Genomic DNA, 20,672 nt, shown 5'->3' on the forward strand with positions numbered 1-20,672 from the left:
CTTCTGTCAGATTTTGATCTGTCTCTAGTAATGATCTGAAATAAATTCTAGCTTAAACTGGCGTTTGGGAAGATTTGAAAATGATAATAAATGATTATAATGAAAATGAATAAAAACGTGAAAATAATAAATTGCTCTCAATCATTATGGAGAAAAAGAAGCAAGCAAGTGGGGTACTAGAGAAGAGCGTAAGATGTCAGTGAGGAGTTTCACAAACCACCATGGAAATAGCTGAAGATGTGTTTTGATTAACTGATCATCTTATAATGCATATCAAAGTGGCAATGTCACAACTATCCATCTGCAGCGTGTGGCACAGCTAGTCTCCAATACTAACAATAGAACTTGCAAGAGACTGTTATAACAGAAGCACAGTTCATTATATTTAATTGGTATATGTATCCATCCTATTACGCAGCCTGCTGGTATATTTACTCGCCTATACAGTATATAACACTAAATGCAAAATGGCAAATTTTGCCCTCTGTAGTACCTTTCCGTTACTAGATATTGGCAGGTTTTTTTTTGGGTTGAATGATGGTTGGCATCATTCAACCCATTTCATGTGAGCTCAGGCTGTCATGGACATACCACCTCATGGACATCGCAATGCAGCCTGAAATGAGCTCCGTCACATGCTCAGTGCAAGAAGGACTTCCTGTCACAGCTGTGAGAGAAGAGGAAGGACCTGTGAGCACATTGGACCAGCCAATAGACTGTAGGAGTAAATGTATGCATAAAGTTATATGAAAATACTGTTGGGAGGTCTCCAGGAAGGAAAAGGCTGGGCAGGGGGGAGGTTTGGATACAACTTTAAAGTATATTTCTTCTTTTGCAGCCACATTGGGATAACACCTATTTTATATTTGTTACATGTTCCTATTCAATTTACAATTACTGCTGAAACATGTGTTTTTCAGTCTTTCTTTCCTGATAATCCTGCTAGTAACACACTTCCTGTCCTAGGGTGACAATACTCACTGCAGTGTATCTCCGGAGAAGTAGCATTGTCACCCTAGGCTGTGCCGCTGATTTGGAGTACAAACACCTCCCTCTCTCCTCATCTCCAGGGGAGTTGTTTTCGAAAAACAAAATAAAACCAAACAAACAACAACAACAAAAACCTAAAGACACTTAAATCATATCTATTACAGAAAAGTCACGCTTTCAGCGGAAAGGGATGGATTTGCATAAGCCATCCAGGGTTCCCAAATCCTCAAAAAAATTTTGTTAGAGTTTATTAAAATACTAATCAATTTTTCATTAATAAAAAAGGAGTCCATTCTTTTGTTTACGTCTCTAAAAAGCACGTATGGCTTCTTCCAGGCCTGGGCAATGGTATGTTTGGCCGCCAACATAACATAAATCACCAGTTTATGTTGTAAGTTGGTAAAGGCAGAGGATTTAAAATCTAATAGGGCTGCCCATGGGTCTCTTTCCACATTGACCAAGAAGAGGTCCCCAATCAGCTGAAATACTTTTGACCAAAACCTATCCAGTTTTGGGCAGGTCCACCAGGTGTGAATAACATCTCCCCTGGAGGCACATCCTCGGAAACAAAGATCTGAGTGTGTCAAGTGGAGATGAGCCAACCTTGAGGGCATCAAATACCATCTGGTTAAAGTTTTAAATGCCATTTCAAAAGATATTACAATAGTACCTATTGTTTGCCAGGTGTTTTGCCATTCCTTTGGTTGTCTAGTCATTCCAAGCTCCCTTTCCCAATTCTGTACATATTTATGATTATCGGGCGCCGATAACCTATTTAATTGGGAGTAGAGTATTGAAATAAGTTTAGGGGTTGTAGGACGGTTTAGACAGATATTCTCAAAAACCGTTAATTCTGATATAAATGGAGCTTAAGGCTGGGTTCACACCTGGGCGTATGGAATATGCGAGTTTACCGCTCGTTTTTGCCGCGATTTGCGGTAAAAGAAACGCGCAACAAACGCGTGTTTCCGAGCCCCAAAGAAGCTCCTGTACTTCTTCGGGCGTAGGGTGTTTTGCAGGGCGTTCCTACGTGCTGTAAAACGCCCAGGTGGGAACCATGTCCATAGGCAATTATTGGTTTTCACATGTTGAGTGTTTTACAGCGCGTAGGAACACGCTTTAAAATGCCCAGGTGTGAACCAGGCCTTTGGGAGCATTGATGCAGCCCAATGTCTAAGTTGTAGATTTCTAAAAAATTCCGTATCTGGAGCTTGTAAATTATTTAAAAAATGGGACCAGGTACAAATTGTGCCGTCCTCCACCAAATGGTGTAGGCACGTCACCTTTTGAGAGGTCCACCAAACAAAGGACTTTGTCTTTCCCATTCCCGGTAGAAATAAAGGGTTACCTACAATAGGAAGTAATGGTATATGAGAGGATTGGAATTTACTATAATGTTTTGTATTGTCCCATATTTTAATCATATGTTTCAAGATGGGGCTCATTGTTTTTGGATGTAGCCTAGCCGGCAGCCAAAGAAGGGCCCTTAATGAAACAGGTGAACAGGTGTATTCTTCTATCCCTGTTTAGACACGAGGATTTAAAAGGAAGAGCAGCAAAGAGAAGGGAAACAACCATTGATTACAGTAAGGCACACATTACAGTATTGTTTTATGTTAAAATATCTGAGGGTTTAATGTCACTTTAAGTCGTGAAACAGATTAGGAAGGGAAATGTGAGGGTTAGTCAGTGTGAGCATCAGATCATCTGCAAACATGTGAAGTTTATACTCTATGTGTCCCTTCTCTACACCTCGCATGTCCATGTTAGTACGTATAAGAGAGGCCAGTGGCTCTATTGCGAGAACAAACAAAAGTGGGGAGAGGGAACATCCTTGGCGGGTACCTCCTAGTATAGAAAATGGGGGCGAGTTATAGTGAAGGTAACGTACTGAAGCAGAAGAACCTCTATATAAGGTCTGTAACCAGATTAAAAAACTATCAGAAAATCCCCATTTCTTTAGAATATGAAATAAATAATCCCAGGAGACAAGATCGAATGCTTTTTGAAGGTCTAGAGATAATAGCTTACCTGAAATTTTTGCATCATGCATATGATGGATAAGATGTGCAAATTTACGTGTATTATCTGATGCTTGCCTATAGGGAACAAAACCTACTTGGTCTCGGTGAATGAGAGCTGGCAAGAATTGATTTAATCGTGTAGCTAAAAGTTTTGAAAATAGCTTTCTTTATATCTATGTTTTTATATCTATGTTCAATAAGGAGATTGGTCTATAGTTATGAGGGTCCGTATTATCTTTGCCCGGTTTAGGAATCATCACTATGTTTAGATACACTTCAACTCCTGTCTGTACTTTGCTGTCCTAACAAAAAAATAAAGCATCTCAAGGCTTGGGTGGTACATGGTAAGTTAATTAAAAAAACAAAAACAAAAAGGTGAGAAAGGAGCAGATAGGCCCAATAAAGGATGGAAGCGGGAAGCTAGTCACAAACGACAAGGAGAGGGCCGAGGCGCTGAACGCTTTTTTCTCCTCAGTATACAACCCTTGTCTTCACATGGCCATCTATTCTGCCTGATATAAAATTCTGCTCCAAATAAACAACTAGAAAGGTAAGAAATGTGAGAAATATTTGAAAAAAATATTTGTTCATGTATGCTGTGTAAATAGAAACACATAACAAACATAGATTCAAGGATTTCTCAAATTTGATTGCAAATTTGGAAATACAATATAAAGAGAGCCAGTCATGAGCTAACTTACAAAGGAATCTGAATATTCTAATACAATGCTGTAGTTGTGCTGGCTGAGCTTTGAAAGTATAACATTTACCCCATATTTAGTTTTACTTGCTTTGTTTGAAGCTGACTCTTTATCTTGGCAGTGGTGAGAGGTCAACTGAAGTCTAACAGTCACTACCCTGTACTGTGGTCACTACCGTGTCCTCTAATGACGTATAATAAGATATGGCATCAGCGTACTGACAAGTTTGTTTCAAAGTGCAAAGCTCTTCTTTATTGCATGAAACAATGTTGTGGGACTGCACAGGGACACTTTGTCAGGTATATCATCGCATGACTGATGAAGGGTCCCTGCACAGTCCCACAACATTGTTTTTCTATTTGATCATGCAATACAGAGGAGTCTTGTACTTTGAAACAAACTTGCTGGTGTGCTGATGACATATCTTATCCATGTTATACACTGTGACCAGTTGGGAGATGTTGCAGCACCCTAACCATATGGTCGATTCTGGTATGGTGTGCAAATTGAATATATTGTTATTATTATTATTATACAGGATTTATATAGCGCCAACAGTTTGCGCAGCACTTTACAATATAAGGAAGACATTAGAGGTGGGAATTACTATTTGTTTCACCCATCAGTGCCAAATTTCAGTAGCGGCCCTGGCTCCGTAAGAGAGCGTAGAGTGGAGTCACTGCACACTGGAAGGCCCAGCAGTCAGGCTCCTTCTGTTTACCTTTGAATTTCCTAGTGACAGGGTCCCTTTAAATGTATTTACAAATCTTCTCTTTATATTACTTCACATAAGTTAAAACAATAATTTGTACTAAACCTGGATTTGCATTTTAATTTCTATTTTATAGAATAAAGTAAGAAAAGGGAAAAGTAAGGTCACATACAGGTGAAACTCGAATAATTAGAATATCGTGCAAAAGTAATTGCAGTAAGTGCTGCAAAAGGGGCCCAAACCAAGTACTGAGTGCATATGCATGCTTGTACTTTTCAGAGGTCCGATATTGTTCTATGTACAATCCTTGTTTTATTGATTGCATGTAATAATCTACTTTTTTGAGGTTGTGGATTTGGGGTTCTTGGGGTTTTCATGAGCTGTAAGCCATAATCATCACAATTATGACAAATCACGGCTTGAATTATCTTGCTTTGCATGTAATGAGTCTATCTCATATATTAGTTTCACCTTTTAAGTTGGATTAGTGAAATAAAGGAACTTTGCACGATATTCTAATTATTCGAGTTTCACCTGTAAATAGAAAATTGGTGGAGGGGGCGTTGAAAAGCATGTGCAGGGTCAATAGATATTGGAACGTTGATATTTTAAGATTCAGGCCCTGATAAATATGATAGCCTCTACTTCTTGACAATCCGTGTGCGTGGGTTGCTTGGATACTGGGTTACACAGTCTCGGCTGCAAGCTGCTGAATTAATGGTGTAATGGAGCAAAGCTGTGGAGTAGAAATGTCTGTACTGTTGTCTACTACAAATATTACTTGCATCAATGGGCTGAAAAATGTAAATGTCAGGCTGAAAAAAAAAATCCTTCAGCTCAGAAAAACAAGTAAGATCGGCTGCTGTTTATATATTTTCACTGGAATGATTTTAGAGGTATTGGCCAATTTTCCAAGTTAAGTTGCATTAGCCACATGGGTCAATTTGTACCGTCTGAGCAATGTGTCGGTGTTTGACACCGGCCATTGTGGGAAGGGTGATAGCAGAAATCCAGCCAAAAATACAGAGATAAAAATGGATAGCCTATTACAAGATAGAAAAACAAAAACAGCATTTGATGTAGCATTCATCCAGAGGTTTCCCACGCAGTCCTTTTTGTTTCTGCTGCTGGATGTCTTCAGTCTGATGTCTAGTATCATTCAACTGAGTTCCTTTTAGCCCAGGTTGTCCCAGACCTGCCCCCTGTCTGTGGCTGGACAGTGAAAGGAGAAGCAGCAAAGTGATGAGCTCATCTCTCTGTCACTCTGTTCTCTACAGCTATCTGCATGCTTTTTGTCAGCATTAGGCCTCATTCATACGACTCCCAGCCGGCCCGTGCTCTGTGCACGGCTGTATCGGGCCGCTCCCGGGAAGTACAGGTGCTAAGTGTGATTTCTACGCAGCAGTCTATTCTTCTCTATGGGAGTACACAGCCGCACGCTCACCCGAACTGCATGTCCACGTGGTTGCGGGTGTCCATGCTCGTACGCTGACAGGATGGATCCTGTCTGCAGCTGAGCAGGGAGACCCGCACCCGCACGGACGTGCAGTTCGGGTGAGCGTAGGGCGCCGTACGGCTGCGTATTCCCATAGAGAAGAACAGGCTGCTGCGTACAAATCCCACGCAGCACCTGTCCTTCCCGGGAGCTGCCCGATACGGCTATGCACGCAACATGGATCTGTGCGGGCCGGCTGAAAATCATGTGAATGAGGGCTTAAGGCTGCATTCACACCAAAATCAGAAGGAAACCACAATTCAACGGAGCGTCCATTGACTAGCAATTGTACCTTCCGATTTCCTTACAATCTGTTATGTTGCGATCCGTTTTTCAACGATTGCTAATGGAAGGGCACCAAAAAATTAATGGGTGTGAATGGGGCTAGTTCACACCAGATCCCTTGCATTACGTTGCGCTTTAAAAAAAAGTAGTGTGTGTTCTACATTTTTTCAGCGCAACATACCGTAAGGCAACATAACGAAGTGGTGTGAATATGTGCGTAAACATGGGGGTGGGGGACTTAAAAATGTTTGGGGTTTTTTATATGTGACTTTTATTTATTTTTTCCTTTTTTTATATTTTTTTACACTTTTACATTTATTGTTATTGCTATTACATAGGGGGGGATAACAATCCCCCTATATAATAGCAAAGGCACACTGACAGGTCCTCTTTATGGAGACATTAGGGGTCTCTAATACCCCTAATGTCACCTGGGGACCCCAAAAGAAGCTGATGAAGCACAGATCTGCTTCATCAGCTTCATCTCTCTGGTTATAGCAGCCAGATGACTGACAGGTGAATGCGGAAGTGATGTAATATACATTACGTCCGCATTCACAGCACGGAGGGAGGTCAGCAAGGAGGAAGATGCTGACCTCCCTCCCATCTTATCCTCCTGACACCCTCCCGAGTCGGTCCCGGGCCGCAGATGGGGCAGCTGATCCCGGGATTGAAGGTGAGGAGCCAGGAGGGGGGGCGGCAGCAGCGAAATTCAAGGGGGGGAAGGGGCGCGCAGCCAGACAGCCCATACATACAATCGGCAGGCTATAGAGCCGCCGATCGCATGTATGTGAAACAGCCGGTAATGGCTGTAAAGAACGGGTCATTTTTTTCTGCCCGTGCGCGCGCACGGAGAAAAAAAGCCGTCTGGAGACGGCAACCCGCCAATGCGACTGTGCCGTCCGTCCGTTTCTTTGACAACGGGCGGACGGCAACAGGTTAAGGAGGCGCACACCGTTGCGCCAACGAGCGGAATCTGTGCAGATGACAGATTTTAGCATTTTCATGCCGTGTGGTCTTCTGCATCAAAAACCACGAGGGAAAAACAAATACTATATGTGAATTTTTTGACTGTAAGCCCTCGGGAGCAGGGCCCTCCTTACCATCTTGTCTTGAATTGTATTGTGATTGTAATGTCTTCCTTACAGTATATTGTAAAGCGCTGCGCAAACTGTTGGCGCTATATAATATGCTACTTAACATGCTCTGTTAAAAAGAATTAGGCGGCTGTACGCTACTTGCATTACCCCGCACATGTGTAAAGCTGTACGTCCCTGGACATAAACTAGCTGTGCATGCACGGGTTTACACAAGCAGCGGTATAAAGGCCTAAAGGAAACCTTACGGTAAAATGCAAGGTCCGCACGCATTGCCTGTGTACATTTGTACCTAAGAAAAAAGACACACCTCACCGCATGATACTACAGGTCACCACACTGCAGTGAATTGAGGTGGATTTGGTGATACTTCAGTACAGCCAAAAGAAAAACATAAACCATGCGTTGCACTTTAACGCAGCAAAGAACCGCCCTCACCAACGCTATGCAACGCACACCAGTCCGTACCCATCGTACAAGATGACTCCGTACAAGATGACTTCGTAGCTGCTACATTGTGCTGTAACCAATCACAAGCAGTCTTGATGTGACATCATTCCTTCCTTCTTATATTTCTGTGCAAAAGTGACACTTCTGTAGCGTGACGTAGCACGACAGTGTCGCGCAATGTCGCGCGACATTGAGCTACACTATTCAAGTCTATAGGGCCAAATCGCAGAAAATCCACCGAAAAATAGGTCATGTTCGAGCTACAAGCTTGAGCGACGAGCTACAGGCGACATTGAGATGTGAACAGCTCCATTGAAATGCATTGGACAAGCTACATAGAGCGACATTGAGCTGATATTTGTGCGATTTTGGAGCTGAAATCGCTCTACAAATCGCTCAGTGTGAATGGGGTCTTAGGCCCCATTCACACAGAGCGACTCACCTTTAGCGGCGGATCCACGCGGCCGGGATATCGCGACTGTTCGGGGCGACGTCCAGCGACGATCCAGCGACGGTAGCGCGACCTTCACCGTCGGGCTCCATTAAAAAATAGCAAAATCCGCCGAAAAAAGGGTCACTCAGGCACTCAGTGGAGTACTTCGATGCATGCGATGGAGCATTGTCTTCCTTCAGGGATCCACCTCCCAATTCCTTCTTCCCAACTCCTTCTTCCCAGCCAATCAGGTAAGAGTTCAATCTCACCTCCCTCTTTTTCATATATACATATATATATATATTTATTTTTTAAAGTTATAGAAGTTAACACTGACTACCCCTTGCCTCTCCAAACCCAGTCATGCAGGCCTTCCAGGTTCTGTGATCACGCCCCAAAATCTTAGCAATTTCAAGAGTGCTGCATCCCTCTGGAAGACTTTTTACAATGTTTGACTTTTCGGAGTCAGTTAAAGGAGATCTATGAGGTGAGTGATTTTCACTTAACCTCATAGTTCTAGCCAACCTGTGACAATGAAACTGTCACAGGTTGGTTCTATAGATCGGGAAGTGAGAGAACGCATACCGTTGCTCGCTCACTTCTCGAGCATGTCCCTGCAGAGAGCCGTGACTGTCACATCTGGCACATTTGAGTATGGGGGTGCATGCGACCTCCTCACCTGTGACGGTGCTCAGGTCAAATCAGCCAATTGTTAGGCCAGAGCACTGTCACATGACAGGGGGAGTGATTTCACTGTCGCCAACATTTGAGTATCAGGGTGCATGTGTATCCCACCCCTGTGACTGTGCTCAGGTCTAGCAGCCAATAACTCAGCCAGAGCACTGTCACATGTCTGGGGAAGTGACGTCACTGTCGCCAACATTTGAGTATGTGGGTGCATGTGACCTAGGGTTGCCACCTTTTCTTCAAGTGAAACCCGAACACTTTAGCGACGCGCGGACATTTTTTTGGAGGAGAATGAGTCGCGGGTTATTTATATGTAAATAGTGCCAACCCATTCATATGTAAATATCACAATTGAGACTATTTTCAGTGGGAGGTCAGTAGCCCCTATCTTAATTTTGGTTGCCCCTGTCTGCCTGACATCGTGTGTCTGGGTTTTTGCTGCCATGAAACCCGAACACAGCATTCAAAACCCGGACTGTCCGGGTGAATCCTGGACAGGTGGCAACCCTAATGTGACCGCCTGCTTTGTGACTGTACTCAGGTCTAGCAGCCAATCTCTAGATAAATCATGTATGTCAACAACAATCCCTGCAGCTTAAAAATTGCATTGTACTAGTAGCTGGTTTGTCAGCAACCACTGCTAGCAACAAGCTGCATCATATATGTAATTTTTTTAAAGAGTTCCCCTTTAACCTCTTACCTTACACAGTGCAAAGAGCAATACCGTTATATATATAATATTCTAAAGTAACATCAGTAAAAGATTCAATTTAATTGGTTTGTATGGGTTACCTTGCCTCACCGAATAAGTCCTTCCATGTTGAAACAGCAAGTTATCACCCAGCCGGGGTAATAAAGCTGCGCAATATGTTGCCTCTCTATAAATAAATGTAATAATATTAGAAACAATGTAATTCAATTTATAAGATGCTATAAATATTTCATCTGATCTTCTATTTGATTTTCAATTTCACATGGCTGTCCTACAATTTACCTGTATATTACATTTGCTTTGCATGTAATTGCAAATTACAAGATCATCGAGAGAATCTAACTGTGCTGTCAAACTGGGATACCATCTCAACGGAATACAATTAAATGTGTACAAAATGTGCAAAATCCTGCCGGCTTGTGGCTGAGTCTTCCAGCCTAAATCACTGCAGACTGCGGCTCCGATGATGCCCATACGGACTGCTGGGGACATTCTCATTAACCTAACAAATGAAAGACTTTGCACTGATTGCACAGTAAAACAAGATGTTCCTTTTTATGTTAAGCTAAACCAGGGGGCGGGCGACCTCGGCTCTGCAGCTGTGGTCATACTACAAATCCCATGAGGCATTGCAAGACTGAAAGCCACAGAAATGACTCCCAGAAGCAGAAGCATGCTGGGATTTGTAGTTTCGTCACAGCTGGAGTGCTGAGGTTGCCTACCCCTGATCTAAACCGTAACTGAACGATGTTTAGGCTCCTTTCATACGAGCACCTGTCAGTTCTAAGCAGCAGGGGATGTGTGTGCAGATCCTCTGCTGACCGGAGCAGCTCGGAATGGATGTCTCCATTGTCACATCTGTGTCCGTCCAGTTTTTAACTCCATCTTGCAATGGAGGAACCTAACATGGCGACCCCATAGTCCTACCACGGCGACCCATGGTAGGACTATGGGGACACGTGTCCAGTTACATCAAATTACCCCCGATCCGTCACAATCAGGTCCGGTAAAACAGTACTCTGTTCTGTTTAGTTTTCCAGACCGTGCCAGAGTCAGGGGCATCCCGAGGCCTGGGTGTCACCCGGAGCGGGTACCGGGTGACACCCCATAGTGACGTCATCGCACATGTGCGTGATGTCACCATGCACGTGCACAATGAAGTCATCGCGCATGTGCAGCCATCTTGGGTATACCTTCCGGCGGCCATCTTGGTGATGGACGCCGGCAGAGAGAGGAGGGGACGTTCACCCGGCAGTATAAGGTATGGCGCTTAGTCCCCTCCTCTTTCTTGCAACTGTTGGGCTCTAGGTCCATGACCAAGTGCCTGACTTTTCAGAGGGGTGGCACCAAAATGACTGTCAGTCATTTTGGTGTCACCCCTCCAATGGTGTCACCCGGGTGCGGGCCGCGATGCCACTGGTCGGGGGTAATCGGCTGTAAACAGAAACACGTCCATTTAGATTTAGACTATCATTGAGCTTCAGATCAGATCCGCCTGAAAAACTGACAGGTGGACCTGATCGGACCACCCATCTGAAAGGGGCCTTAGTTTGCCAAAGCACCACGTATCACAAGCAATTGCCCTTTCTATGTTTCATAGGATACTCTTTTAACCTTTGTTATCCTTTTTTTAATCTCTTCCAGCAACTTCCTGTCTACATGCACTCGCTCCAGGGCCAGCTGCACATCATTGCTCTGGACGGGCTTCCTGATGTTGACAACAGTGGACCATGTATGTACGATTTGCGTAGGCACAGTCTCCATTAGCATGTAACAAGATGAAAACGGAGGAGCACAAGAGAGACAGAGACTGAAAAAAAAACTAAATTCTGCTTTAAATGTATGTCCTTGTCATCATTCCAATGGCTCTGCTGCTGTCTGATGTTTTCTCTGACCATCTGAATACTTTCCCTGCACTAACATCTCTCCTGCCTGTTGCTGGATGTTACCCCTGGCACCACAAAGGGCATATTGAACTCTGTAACACAAACTCCATGCAGAAAGTATCCCAGGCGGCATTATATCAAAAAAGCTGTAAATCAAAAGTGCTAACCGCTTAGAATAACCTCCTCCGTGCTGCAAAACCTCCCTCATAAACATGTGACTGAGCATGATTAATTGCACATCGCATTCATAATAGTGATTTTAAATACCGTGCGGCAGTTTCCATTCTTTTGTTTGCGCTACTGCAAATCGCTTATGGAGCAACTACATGAAGATTTATGGTTGTGGAGTCACATTCTTCCTTCCTCTGTTCCTAGTGTTTAGCTATTCAGAGTTAAAGATGCAGAGGATTTTATTACATGAAGCAAACACCCCCCACCGCCAATCCCACTGCATTCTACACACCCACCTCTAACCAGACATTAAGTTTAATGTTAAACTCTGAACACAATTACTTTCATTTAAATATATTCCTCAATGATCACAAAGAATATAATTCCACTTTGTGTGCACCAAATGCATTTGAAGACCCAGATAATACCTTGTAAATGTAGCAGTGACATCATCATTTTGCTGCACATAGCTTGTGCAGAGAGCAGAGCTGTGGGAGGGACCCAGCAGGTCCACCCACTACAGGAGGGGGCGAAGGCAAGACCAGTCACTGTGCACAAGCAGTAAGAGCATTAGTGACCGGTCTTTATTACAGGAAGCTCTTGGCTACGTTTCACACTGGATTACTGCACAGATCTCGAAGAAATACACAAGGTTCCCCAAGATTCAAGTAGGGATACACATGACTCTTGTATTTAAACAATATCTGCCGGTCTGTGCGCTACTGTACAGGGAATTGGCTGATTCCAAGTCAAATCCACTACTTGGATTTAAAGAGGAAATCCAGGAATCTAAAAAAGTGATCCCTTGCACAGGGGCGTCCCGAGGCCGGGTGTCACCTAGTCTCTAGACTGGGTGACACCATGCCGTGACGTCATCGCGCGTGTGCGACCATCTGATTGACGCCTGCCGGCGGCCTTCTTTGTGATGGACGCTGGCAGAGAGAGGAGGGAACGTTCACCTCATCCCGCCGGGTCCCCTCCTCTCTCCTGACAAAGTCGGAAACCGAGTGCCCGACTTTTTAGAGGGGGTGACACCAAAATTACTGTCAGTCATTTTGGTGTCACCCCTGCAACGGTGACATCCAGGTGCGGGCCGCACCCCCCTTGTGACGCCACTGCCCTTGCAGCGCTACCCCCACACTGCAGGGGTTAACTGCTCATTTTGGTCTAAAAAAGTTAACCCTTGCAGTGGGGCTACCCCCGCGCTTCAGGGGTTATCTGCTCATTTTGGTTTAGGGGCTCAAATAAATAGAATATACTCACCTAATCCTTGATCCCGCTTGGCTGCTAGACCGGTCCCCTGGTCTAAGCCCTGCTGATCATCACGTCTAATGCAGTGCATTGATTTGCATTATACCTGAGGATGCCGAGTGAGTGCTGACCGCTGCAGGACTTCTTGTGTATTCTGGCCCCTAGACCAAAATGAGCTAATGCGGTTTTAGCCCCACTGCAAGGGTTAACTTTTTATATATTTGGAGTTCTTCTTTAATGATGTATTAATATATATAGAGCTGCATTCATCTGTCTGGAGTTCATCTTTATTCTGCCCTCTCTGTCATAGGAGTCTATTGGTTTTCTGGAGTCTCTCTCTAACTGAACAGGGAGTCTGATAAGTATAAAAATCAAATAAAATGGAGGTTCAAGAAGGTTTTTCCATTATAAACCTGGAAATCACGCCATTGTTTTTTTTTTTTCTACTACGGAAGTCTTCCTGGCATGCCAATCTTGAGAAAAAAGATAAAAACGCGAGAACGGAGTAAGTAAAGGAACTGAAGAGTGATTGTCATAGAAAGAGACAAAGGTGAATGGAGTTTACTGGTACAGTGCGCTCATCTAGTGCTCCAAATGTTAAATCTTTCGGGTCTATAGTTACTGTCTGACATGATTTAACAACTGTAATTCCTTATTTAACGATGTCAAAGGTTTTCGGGGAATTGACTGTATTTCACCAACAATATATTTCTTCTTGATTACCAAGTGGTTAAAATGATTTTAAACCAAGACAGCAAAATAAAGCAGTAATAAAATCAATAAAAGGTGCTTAAAACATTCCGCCTATTAGGTAATGGCATTTAAAGTATCCGTAGCTTGTAATGGCACTTAGGATATGCCCAAAAATCAATGTGCTAAATTACTTATTGAACTAGTTAATTTGAACATTGAGTTTTATACGTATATTGATAAAACAGACAAAAGAAATCAGCATACCGAGAAAAAAAAAAAGAAATCTTTTCTTAGGACCAATGCCGCCCTCTAGTGGAAAAACAACAATTTAGAACTTCTCCGGCTAGTCCAGCAGCATCAAGAAGCCTTTCCAGATATCTTCTTGAAGTTAAAGTTAACACATGCTGTGGGCTGACCCGGATTTACTCTCTCTGCTGCCCCCATGCCAGGTTCCTCAATACTTGTATGCAGGCCGCATACAAGTGAACTAGGCGGCATCGCTGAGATCACTTGTACAAAACAAGCGGCTGCTTTCCCGCTGTTTATTTAGCCCCGCTTGCCCATAGCAGGGCTATATATAGAAAACCAGTACCCCCCAGCACCCGGAACTGCATATTCCACACCCCTGCTGCCCCAAGGCCGGGCCTCGGTTGGCCTTGTGGGAAATCCGGCCCTGGCTGTGGGGCTACCCTCGCACTGCAAGTGTTAAGTGCTTGCTTTGGTTTAGGGAGGAAAATAGCAAAGATATACTCACCTGATCCATGGAGCCGGCCAGCCGTTACACCGCTCCCTCTAGCCTGTCTCATCCTCCGCTGCAGCGGTGGAATGTCCCCATGCGTTCTAACATCCTATACACAGTGTATAAGATGTGATGACTCAGGGACCTTACACCACTGCAGTGGAGGCTCCAGGGATCGGTCTAAGAGCAAGCCGGCTCCAAGGATCGGATGAGTATAACTTTTTTATTTTCCTCCCTAGACCAAAACGAGCACTTAAAGGAGAACTATGGGGTTAAGGCTTTTCCCCATAGTTCTCCAACTTGCAGTGCGAGGGTAGCCCTACATTTCCACAGAGTTCTTCTTTAAAGAACAACTTTAGGCAACAAGTGCCATCAAATGGTGAACTGCTCAAGTATGCTAAAGAGTCTGAATGCTCTATAAACCTATGAATTTTAGTATAATCCTTTTGACTTGCAAGGTTTGTCATGGGGCTTCTTAATAGGAACAGAGGCATCCCGCGGCAGGGTGACACCTGGTGCAGGTACCGGGTGACACCCCGCAGTGACGTCATCGCACATGCGCGTGATGACGTCACACGCTGTACCGCTGTTACCTTCCTGCGGCCATCTTGGTGATGGACGCCGGCAGAGAGAGGAGGGGATGCCACCCGGCGGGATAAGGTATGCCGCCGGGTCCCCTCCTCTCTCGAGCAACTGTCGGGCTCTCTATCCTTGACCGAGTGCCCAACTTTTCAGAGGGGGGTGACACCAAAATGACTGTCAGTCATTTTAGTGTCACCCCTCCAATGGTGTCACCCAGGTGCGGGCCGCACCCCCCGCGCCCCCCTTGTGACGCCACTGAGTAGGAGCTCTGTTTAAAGTAGAACTCCGCTTTGATAACAATACCGTTCCTTGTAGCCCCCTCCCACCCCAATTTTTGTTTTATACATATCGTCAAGCTAAACTCCAGGTTAAGCAAATATTGTCCGAATACAAGAGCCACGTGTATTCTTCCTGAATCTTGGTGAGCTTTATGTACTTCTTCCAGATCTGGGCAGTAATCCAGTGTGAAACTTGGAGCTTCTTGTAATAAAGACCGCTCACTGATGCTCTCTTTCCTTGTGTAGGGTGACTGGTCCTGTAGTTTTCTGCAGGCAGTCTGTAGTGGGTGGAGCCTGGTGGGCCCCTCCCACAGCTTTGCAATCTGCACAAGCTATGTGTGATGATGTCACTGCTACTTTATTAAGGTAATAAGTGGGTCGGCAAAGTAATTTGGTTCATACAAAGTGGATTTATAGACTTTTTGTGGCTATTGAGAAATCTGACATACCCGGAGTTTAACCTTAAATCCAGCTTCCTTCTGGATGGTGTTGTGATGCCCCAAAGTGATTAGTTGGGATTAGAACCCCTGTACAGTTGTTATCACTATTTGCTTACCAGTTAGGGAGATTCCCCCTCTCTATTTGTCCTGGTGATCGTTAGCAAAGACAGTGAAAGAAAATCCCAAATTTTAAAGGTGTTACCAGAACAGCAATAGTGGGGAAATATTCTAATAGCTGATTTGGAAAAATTCTCCAATTAAGCTCACATTCCAGGTCAGCTATGTTGTCCTAGATTGTTCACTTCTCCTGCCTTCTCCAAACTCTTCACCCTTTTGTGAGTCCCCCTGTTAATGTATTATTTTTTAATACTATAGTTGTATCAGACCAGTATAGTATTAAACAGAATCACACTGTTATTTATAGGCTGCAATGGCCCCTGCGACACCAGAGCTAGTTTTGTATCAATATTATGTACCACACAAAATCCCTACGTCCAAAAAATAAATGTAAATTATTTAGGTGGGCAATTTAGTCATTGATCTATAGTCAAGTGAACTGACGCATACACTGAGTGGCCAGATTATTATGATCACCTGACGTTTGTAGGCAAATTAGCTTTAATTTGGCGCTGAAGTTGCTAGAGGGCCAGACCATTATAAATAGGGAAGCAGGTTGTTTACCACGACAGTAGAAGTGATTTTTTTCTGAAGATACGGGGAAAAATGCGATTTAACAGCCTTTGAGCGTGGGATGATTGTTGGCGCTCAGAGCCATGGAGCGAGTATCAGCAAAACAGCAGAATTCGTTAAATGTTCAAGAGCAGCTGTTGTTAAAGTGTTTAAAGACCGGACTGTCAGCCGAAAATCTGGGTCTGAACGTGCGAATTGTGGCCGTCAGCGACCAGTCAATGTTAGGGCAGAACGGGGAGTGGCAAGACTGGTACAAGACAACAGAAGGGCAACAGTGCCGTGTCAGATTCCTCGCATCACCTTTCAACATCTCGTGGAGTCACGAGGCGACCCAAAGAAGTCATCTCCTGGAGTCATCTCGTGGCCCAACAAAGTACTGATGGGGTAGTCATAATAATCTGGCCACTCAGTGTATGGATACTGCTAAATTTGGCATCCGGGCTTCAGTGACATGAGGCCGTGAAAGAGTTATGGCAAGCTTCTCCGAAAGTAACAGCAAACATTAAAAAGTTGTAAACGATATTTTCAAAACAGTCTGATATTCATTTCATAAAAATATAAAAAATTAATAACAGCTAAAAGAGAAAAACAAATCAAAGTAGTGATAACATCTGCCAGACAAGCTATTAAGAGAATTTCCTAGTATCTTCCAATATCGACATCCTGTGTCTGACACGCTAATATGCCATTAATGTTCTGTGTAGTACATTATAATGAGATGGGATTCAAATAATCAAGTAACACCCTGAAGCAGACAGAAGTATTTGAAGATATTTATCCCTGAGGATGCTCATCAGTTCGTCTACAGCCGTAGATGCTCATACAATACATTTCAGACCACAAGCTGATACCAAACATTTATCAAGGATGTGCGTTGGCCTGCTTGTCAATACAAAGATCGACTATCAGCTTGGAAAAAAAAAAATTAGCAACATTATCACATTAAAGGATGCCAAGGTTTATCGTTATTCAAGCTTTACACAACATACAACAGGTCAATAGCAATACTGATCTTAAGTCAATAGACTTTTACTGCTCCAATAGACCCCAGCAACGATTTGTCCTTACCTGAAACATGTATTGATTTTTTTTGCCTGGCTGAGCCCCAGTTAACATTAACATATGTAAGCTGTAAATAAATATACAGTATATGTAAGTACTTCAATGCAAATTAATAACTGTAAATGGCTAGTGAATCGGTAAAACAACTAATTTACCATAACCCGCATCCCCTTTTTTCTCGTGGCATTTCTCGGAAGTATCTCAATTTACAAAAAGAAGGGGAAAAAATGGAAAGGAGACAAAGAAATGGACAAGCAATTTTCTTGATTATAGCATACAATGAGGCTAATTTATGATTTCTAACAGCGGGAGGTAAAAGAAACAGTGTTGTCCATTGCAACGGAATATTTCTGTATACTAGAGCAGCCTTTCTCTACCTGGGTGCTGTGGCAATACAAAACACAAAAAGGTCCCCGACACACCTGCCAGCTAGCCTGCAACAAAACAAATGCAACAAAAGCCACACTGCCCCGTCAAGGCACCTCTGTAAAGTGTGGTCCTATGGCCCGGTTCACACCTGGGCGTTTTGTAGCGCGTTTGTACGCTCTGCAAAACGCTCAAACACCGAAATCCCATTATTTCCTATGGGTATGGTTCACACCTGGGCGTATTACAGGCCGTATGAACGCGCTACAAAACATCCTACGCCCAAAGATGTACAGGAGCTTCTTTGGGGCGTTTTTGTCGCGCGTTTCCATTGGGATACAGCCAAGTAGCCCTCGGAAACGCACGTTTGTCGCGCGTTTTTTACCGCGAATCGCGGTACAAAACGCCTAGGTGTGAACCCAGCCTAACTCTATTTGTATGAGTCTCCAAGTGTGAGCATATTAATGCAGTCGATAAATTAAATGCAGGTGTACCTGGTGGTAGCCTACTCCTCCTCAAAAGGTGCAGGGACGCACTGGAGGCCCAGCAACCAAAAATGCACGCTGGGACCCCCAGTGCGTCCCCACATCAAAAATAGTCAGACTAGAAAAAGATGGTAACCGAAGAAATTTATAACCAGCCTTTGTAGCAAGGTGCACATGGGAAGCCTTACAACAATACATAACACAAAAAGGTCCCCGGCACACCTGCCAGCTAGCCTGCAACAAAACAAATTACCCTGTCAACAGTTTGCATTAAAAACAGGGGTGCCTTCTGCCTTCTTCAGGGGTGCCTCGAAATTTCACCCAGCGTCATGCCTTTCCATGGTGCAGGCAGGCTTCTGATCTGAAGAGGGATCCTGATGTGAGGAAGCAACTTTTATGTCCAAGGTGGGGACTCTGATATAAAAGGAGGGCTATGATGTAAAGAGGGGACTCTGGTATGACAGGGGAGCTCCTGATGTGAAGGGGAGGTTCTGATTTGAAGAGGGCTCTTGATGTGAAGGGGGCTTGTGATCTGAAGGGGGGGACTATGATGTGAAAGGAGGGGGCTCTGATGAGAAGAGTGGTTCCAAGAGTGATGGGGGGCTCTGATGTGAAAGAGGGGATCTGATGAGAAAGAGGAGGGCTCTGACGTGAGAGAGGAGGGCTCTGATGTGAATGGAGACTCTGATGTAAAAGGGGCCCTGATGTGAAAGGGGGGCTCTGATGTGAGAGAGGGGATCTGATGAGAAAGAGGAGGGCTCTGATGTGAATGGAGACTCTGATGTAAACGGGGGCTCTGATGTGGAAGGGGGGCTCTGATGTGAAAGGAGAAAGCTCCTGATGTAATGGCAGATTCTGATGTGAAAGGTGGGATTCTAATGTGAAAAAGCGGCTCCTGATGTGAGAGGGGAGACTGTGATGTGAAAGAGGGATCTGATGTGAAAGAGGGGCTCTGATGTGAAAGGAGAAAGCTCCTGCTGTAAAGGGGGCACATGATGTAATGGCAGATTCTGATGTGAAAGGTGGGATTCTAATGTGAAAAGGGCTCTCCTGATGTGAGAGGGGAGACTGTGATGTGAAAGGGGGATCTGATGTGAAAGAGGGGCTCTGATGTTAAAGAGGGGCTCTGATGTGAAAGTTGGGATTCTAATGCAAAAGGGGGGCTTCTGGTGTGAGAGGGGGGACTCTGATGTGAAATGAGGACGCTCCTAGGGTAAAGGGAGTATCTGATGTAATGGAGGACTCTGATGTGAAAGGTGGGACTCTAATGTGAAAGGGGGGCTTCTGGTGTGAAGGAGGGGAACTCTGATGTACAAGGGGGGCTCTGATGTGAAAGAGGGTAAATCTGCTGTGAAAAGTGGCTTCTGATGTGAAGAGGGGTTCCTAGTGTGAGAAAGGGGACTCTGATGTGAAAGGAGGAAGCTCCTAGTGTAAATGGAGTATCTGATGTAATGGAGGACTCTGATGTGAAAGGTGGGACTCTAATGTGAAAGGGGGCTTCTGGTGTGAAAGAGGGGAACTCTGATGTGAAAGGAGGAAGCTCCTGCTGTAAAGGGGGCACCTGATGTAATGGGGGACTCTGATGTGGAAGGTGGAATTCTAATGTGAAAGGGGGGCTCCTCAAGTGAGAGGGGAGACTCTGATGTGAAAGGAGGACGCTCCTGGTGTAAAGGGGGTGCCTGATGTAATGGGGGACTCTGATGTGAAAGATGGTATTCTAATGTGAAAAGGGGGCTTCTGATGTGAGAGGCGAGACTCTGATGTGAAAGGAGGAAGCTCCTGATATGAAGGGGTTTTCCTAATATAATGGGGGACTTTGATGTGAAAGGTGGGATTCTAATATGAAAGGGTGGCTCTTGATGTTAATGGGGGGCTCCTGATTTGAAAGGGGGAAACTCTACTTTTTTATGCCTTTGTATGCGGTACCCCATTAAAATTCATACCAGACCCAGATCTGAAACAGGGGTCCAGTATGGAATTTTGGAGGCCTCATAGTTCTAGCCGACCTGTGACACTGAAACTGTCACTGGTCGGCTCAGTAGATCGGGAAGTGAACGAACACATACCGGCGTTCACTCACCTCTCAAACCTGTCACGGCAGAGAGCTGGATTCCCCCCTCCCCGCTCCAATCCGCCAGCGATGACTGGCGGTTTGGACGGGGGAGGGGCGGGTACCGCTGGCTCTGCCTCTAGATAGGCAGAGCCAGCTGTCACTCACGCAGCTGGGCGGATCCAGACATAATTGTCGGGATCCGCTTCAGCTGCGCCATCTCAGTATACCGCGAGCAGTAGCTCGCGGTATACTGTGGCGTCTCAGTATACCGCGAGCTAGCTATACTGAGCTTAGGGTGACGGGAGGAGGCTAGTTTGTGTCCTCCCGTTACCCTAAGGAGAACTATGGGGAAAAGCCTTAACCCCATAGTTCTCCTTTAATTTTATACAT

This window comes from Nanorana parkeri, unplaced genomic scaffold (genome assembly GCF_000935625.1).
Source record: "Nanorana parkeri isolate BGI_ZX_2015 unplaced genomic scaffold, ASM93562v1 scaffold490, whole genome shotgun sequence".
In the NCBI taxonomy this organism is placed as follows: domain Eukaryota; kingdom Metazoa; phylum Chordata; class Amphibia; order Anura; family Dicroglossidae; genus Nanorana; species Nanorana parkeri.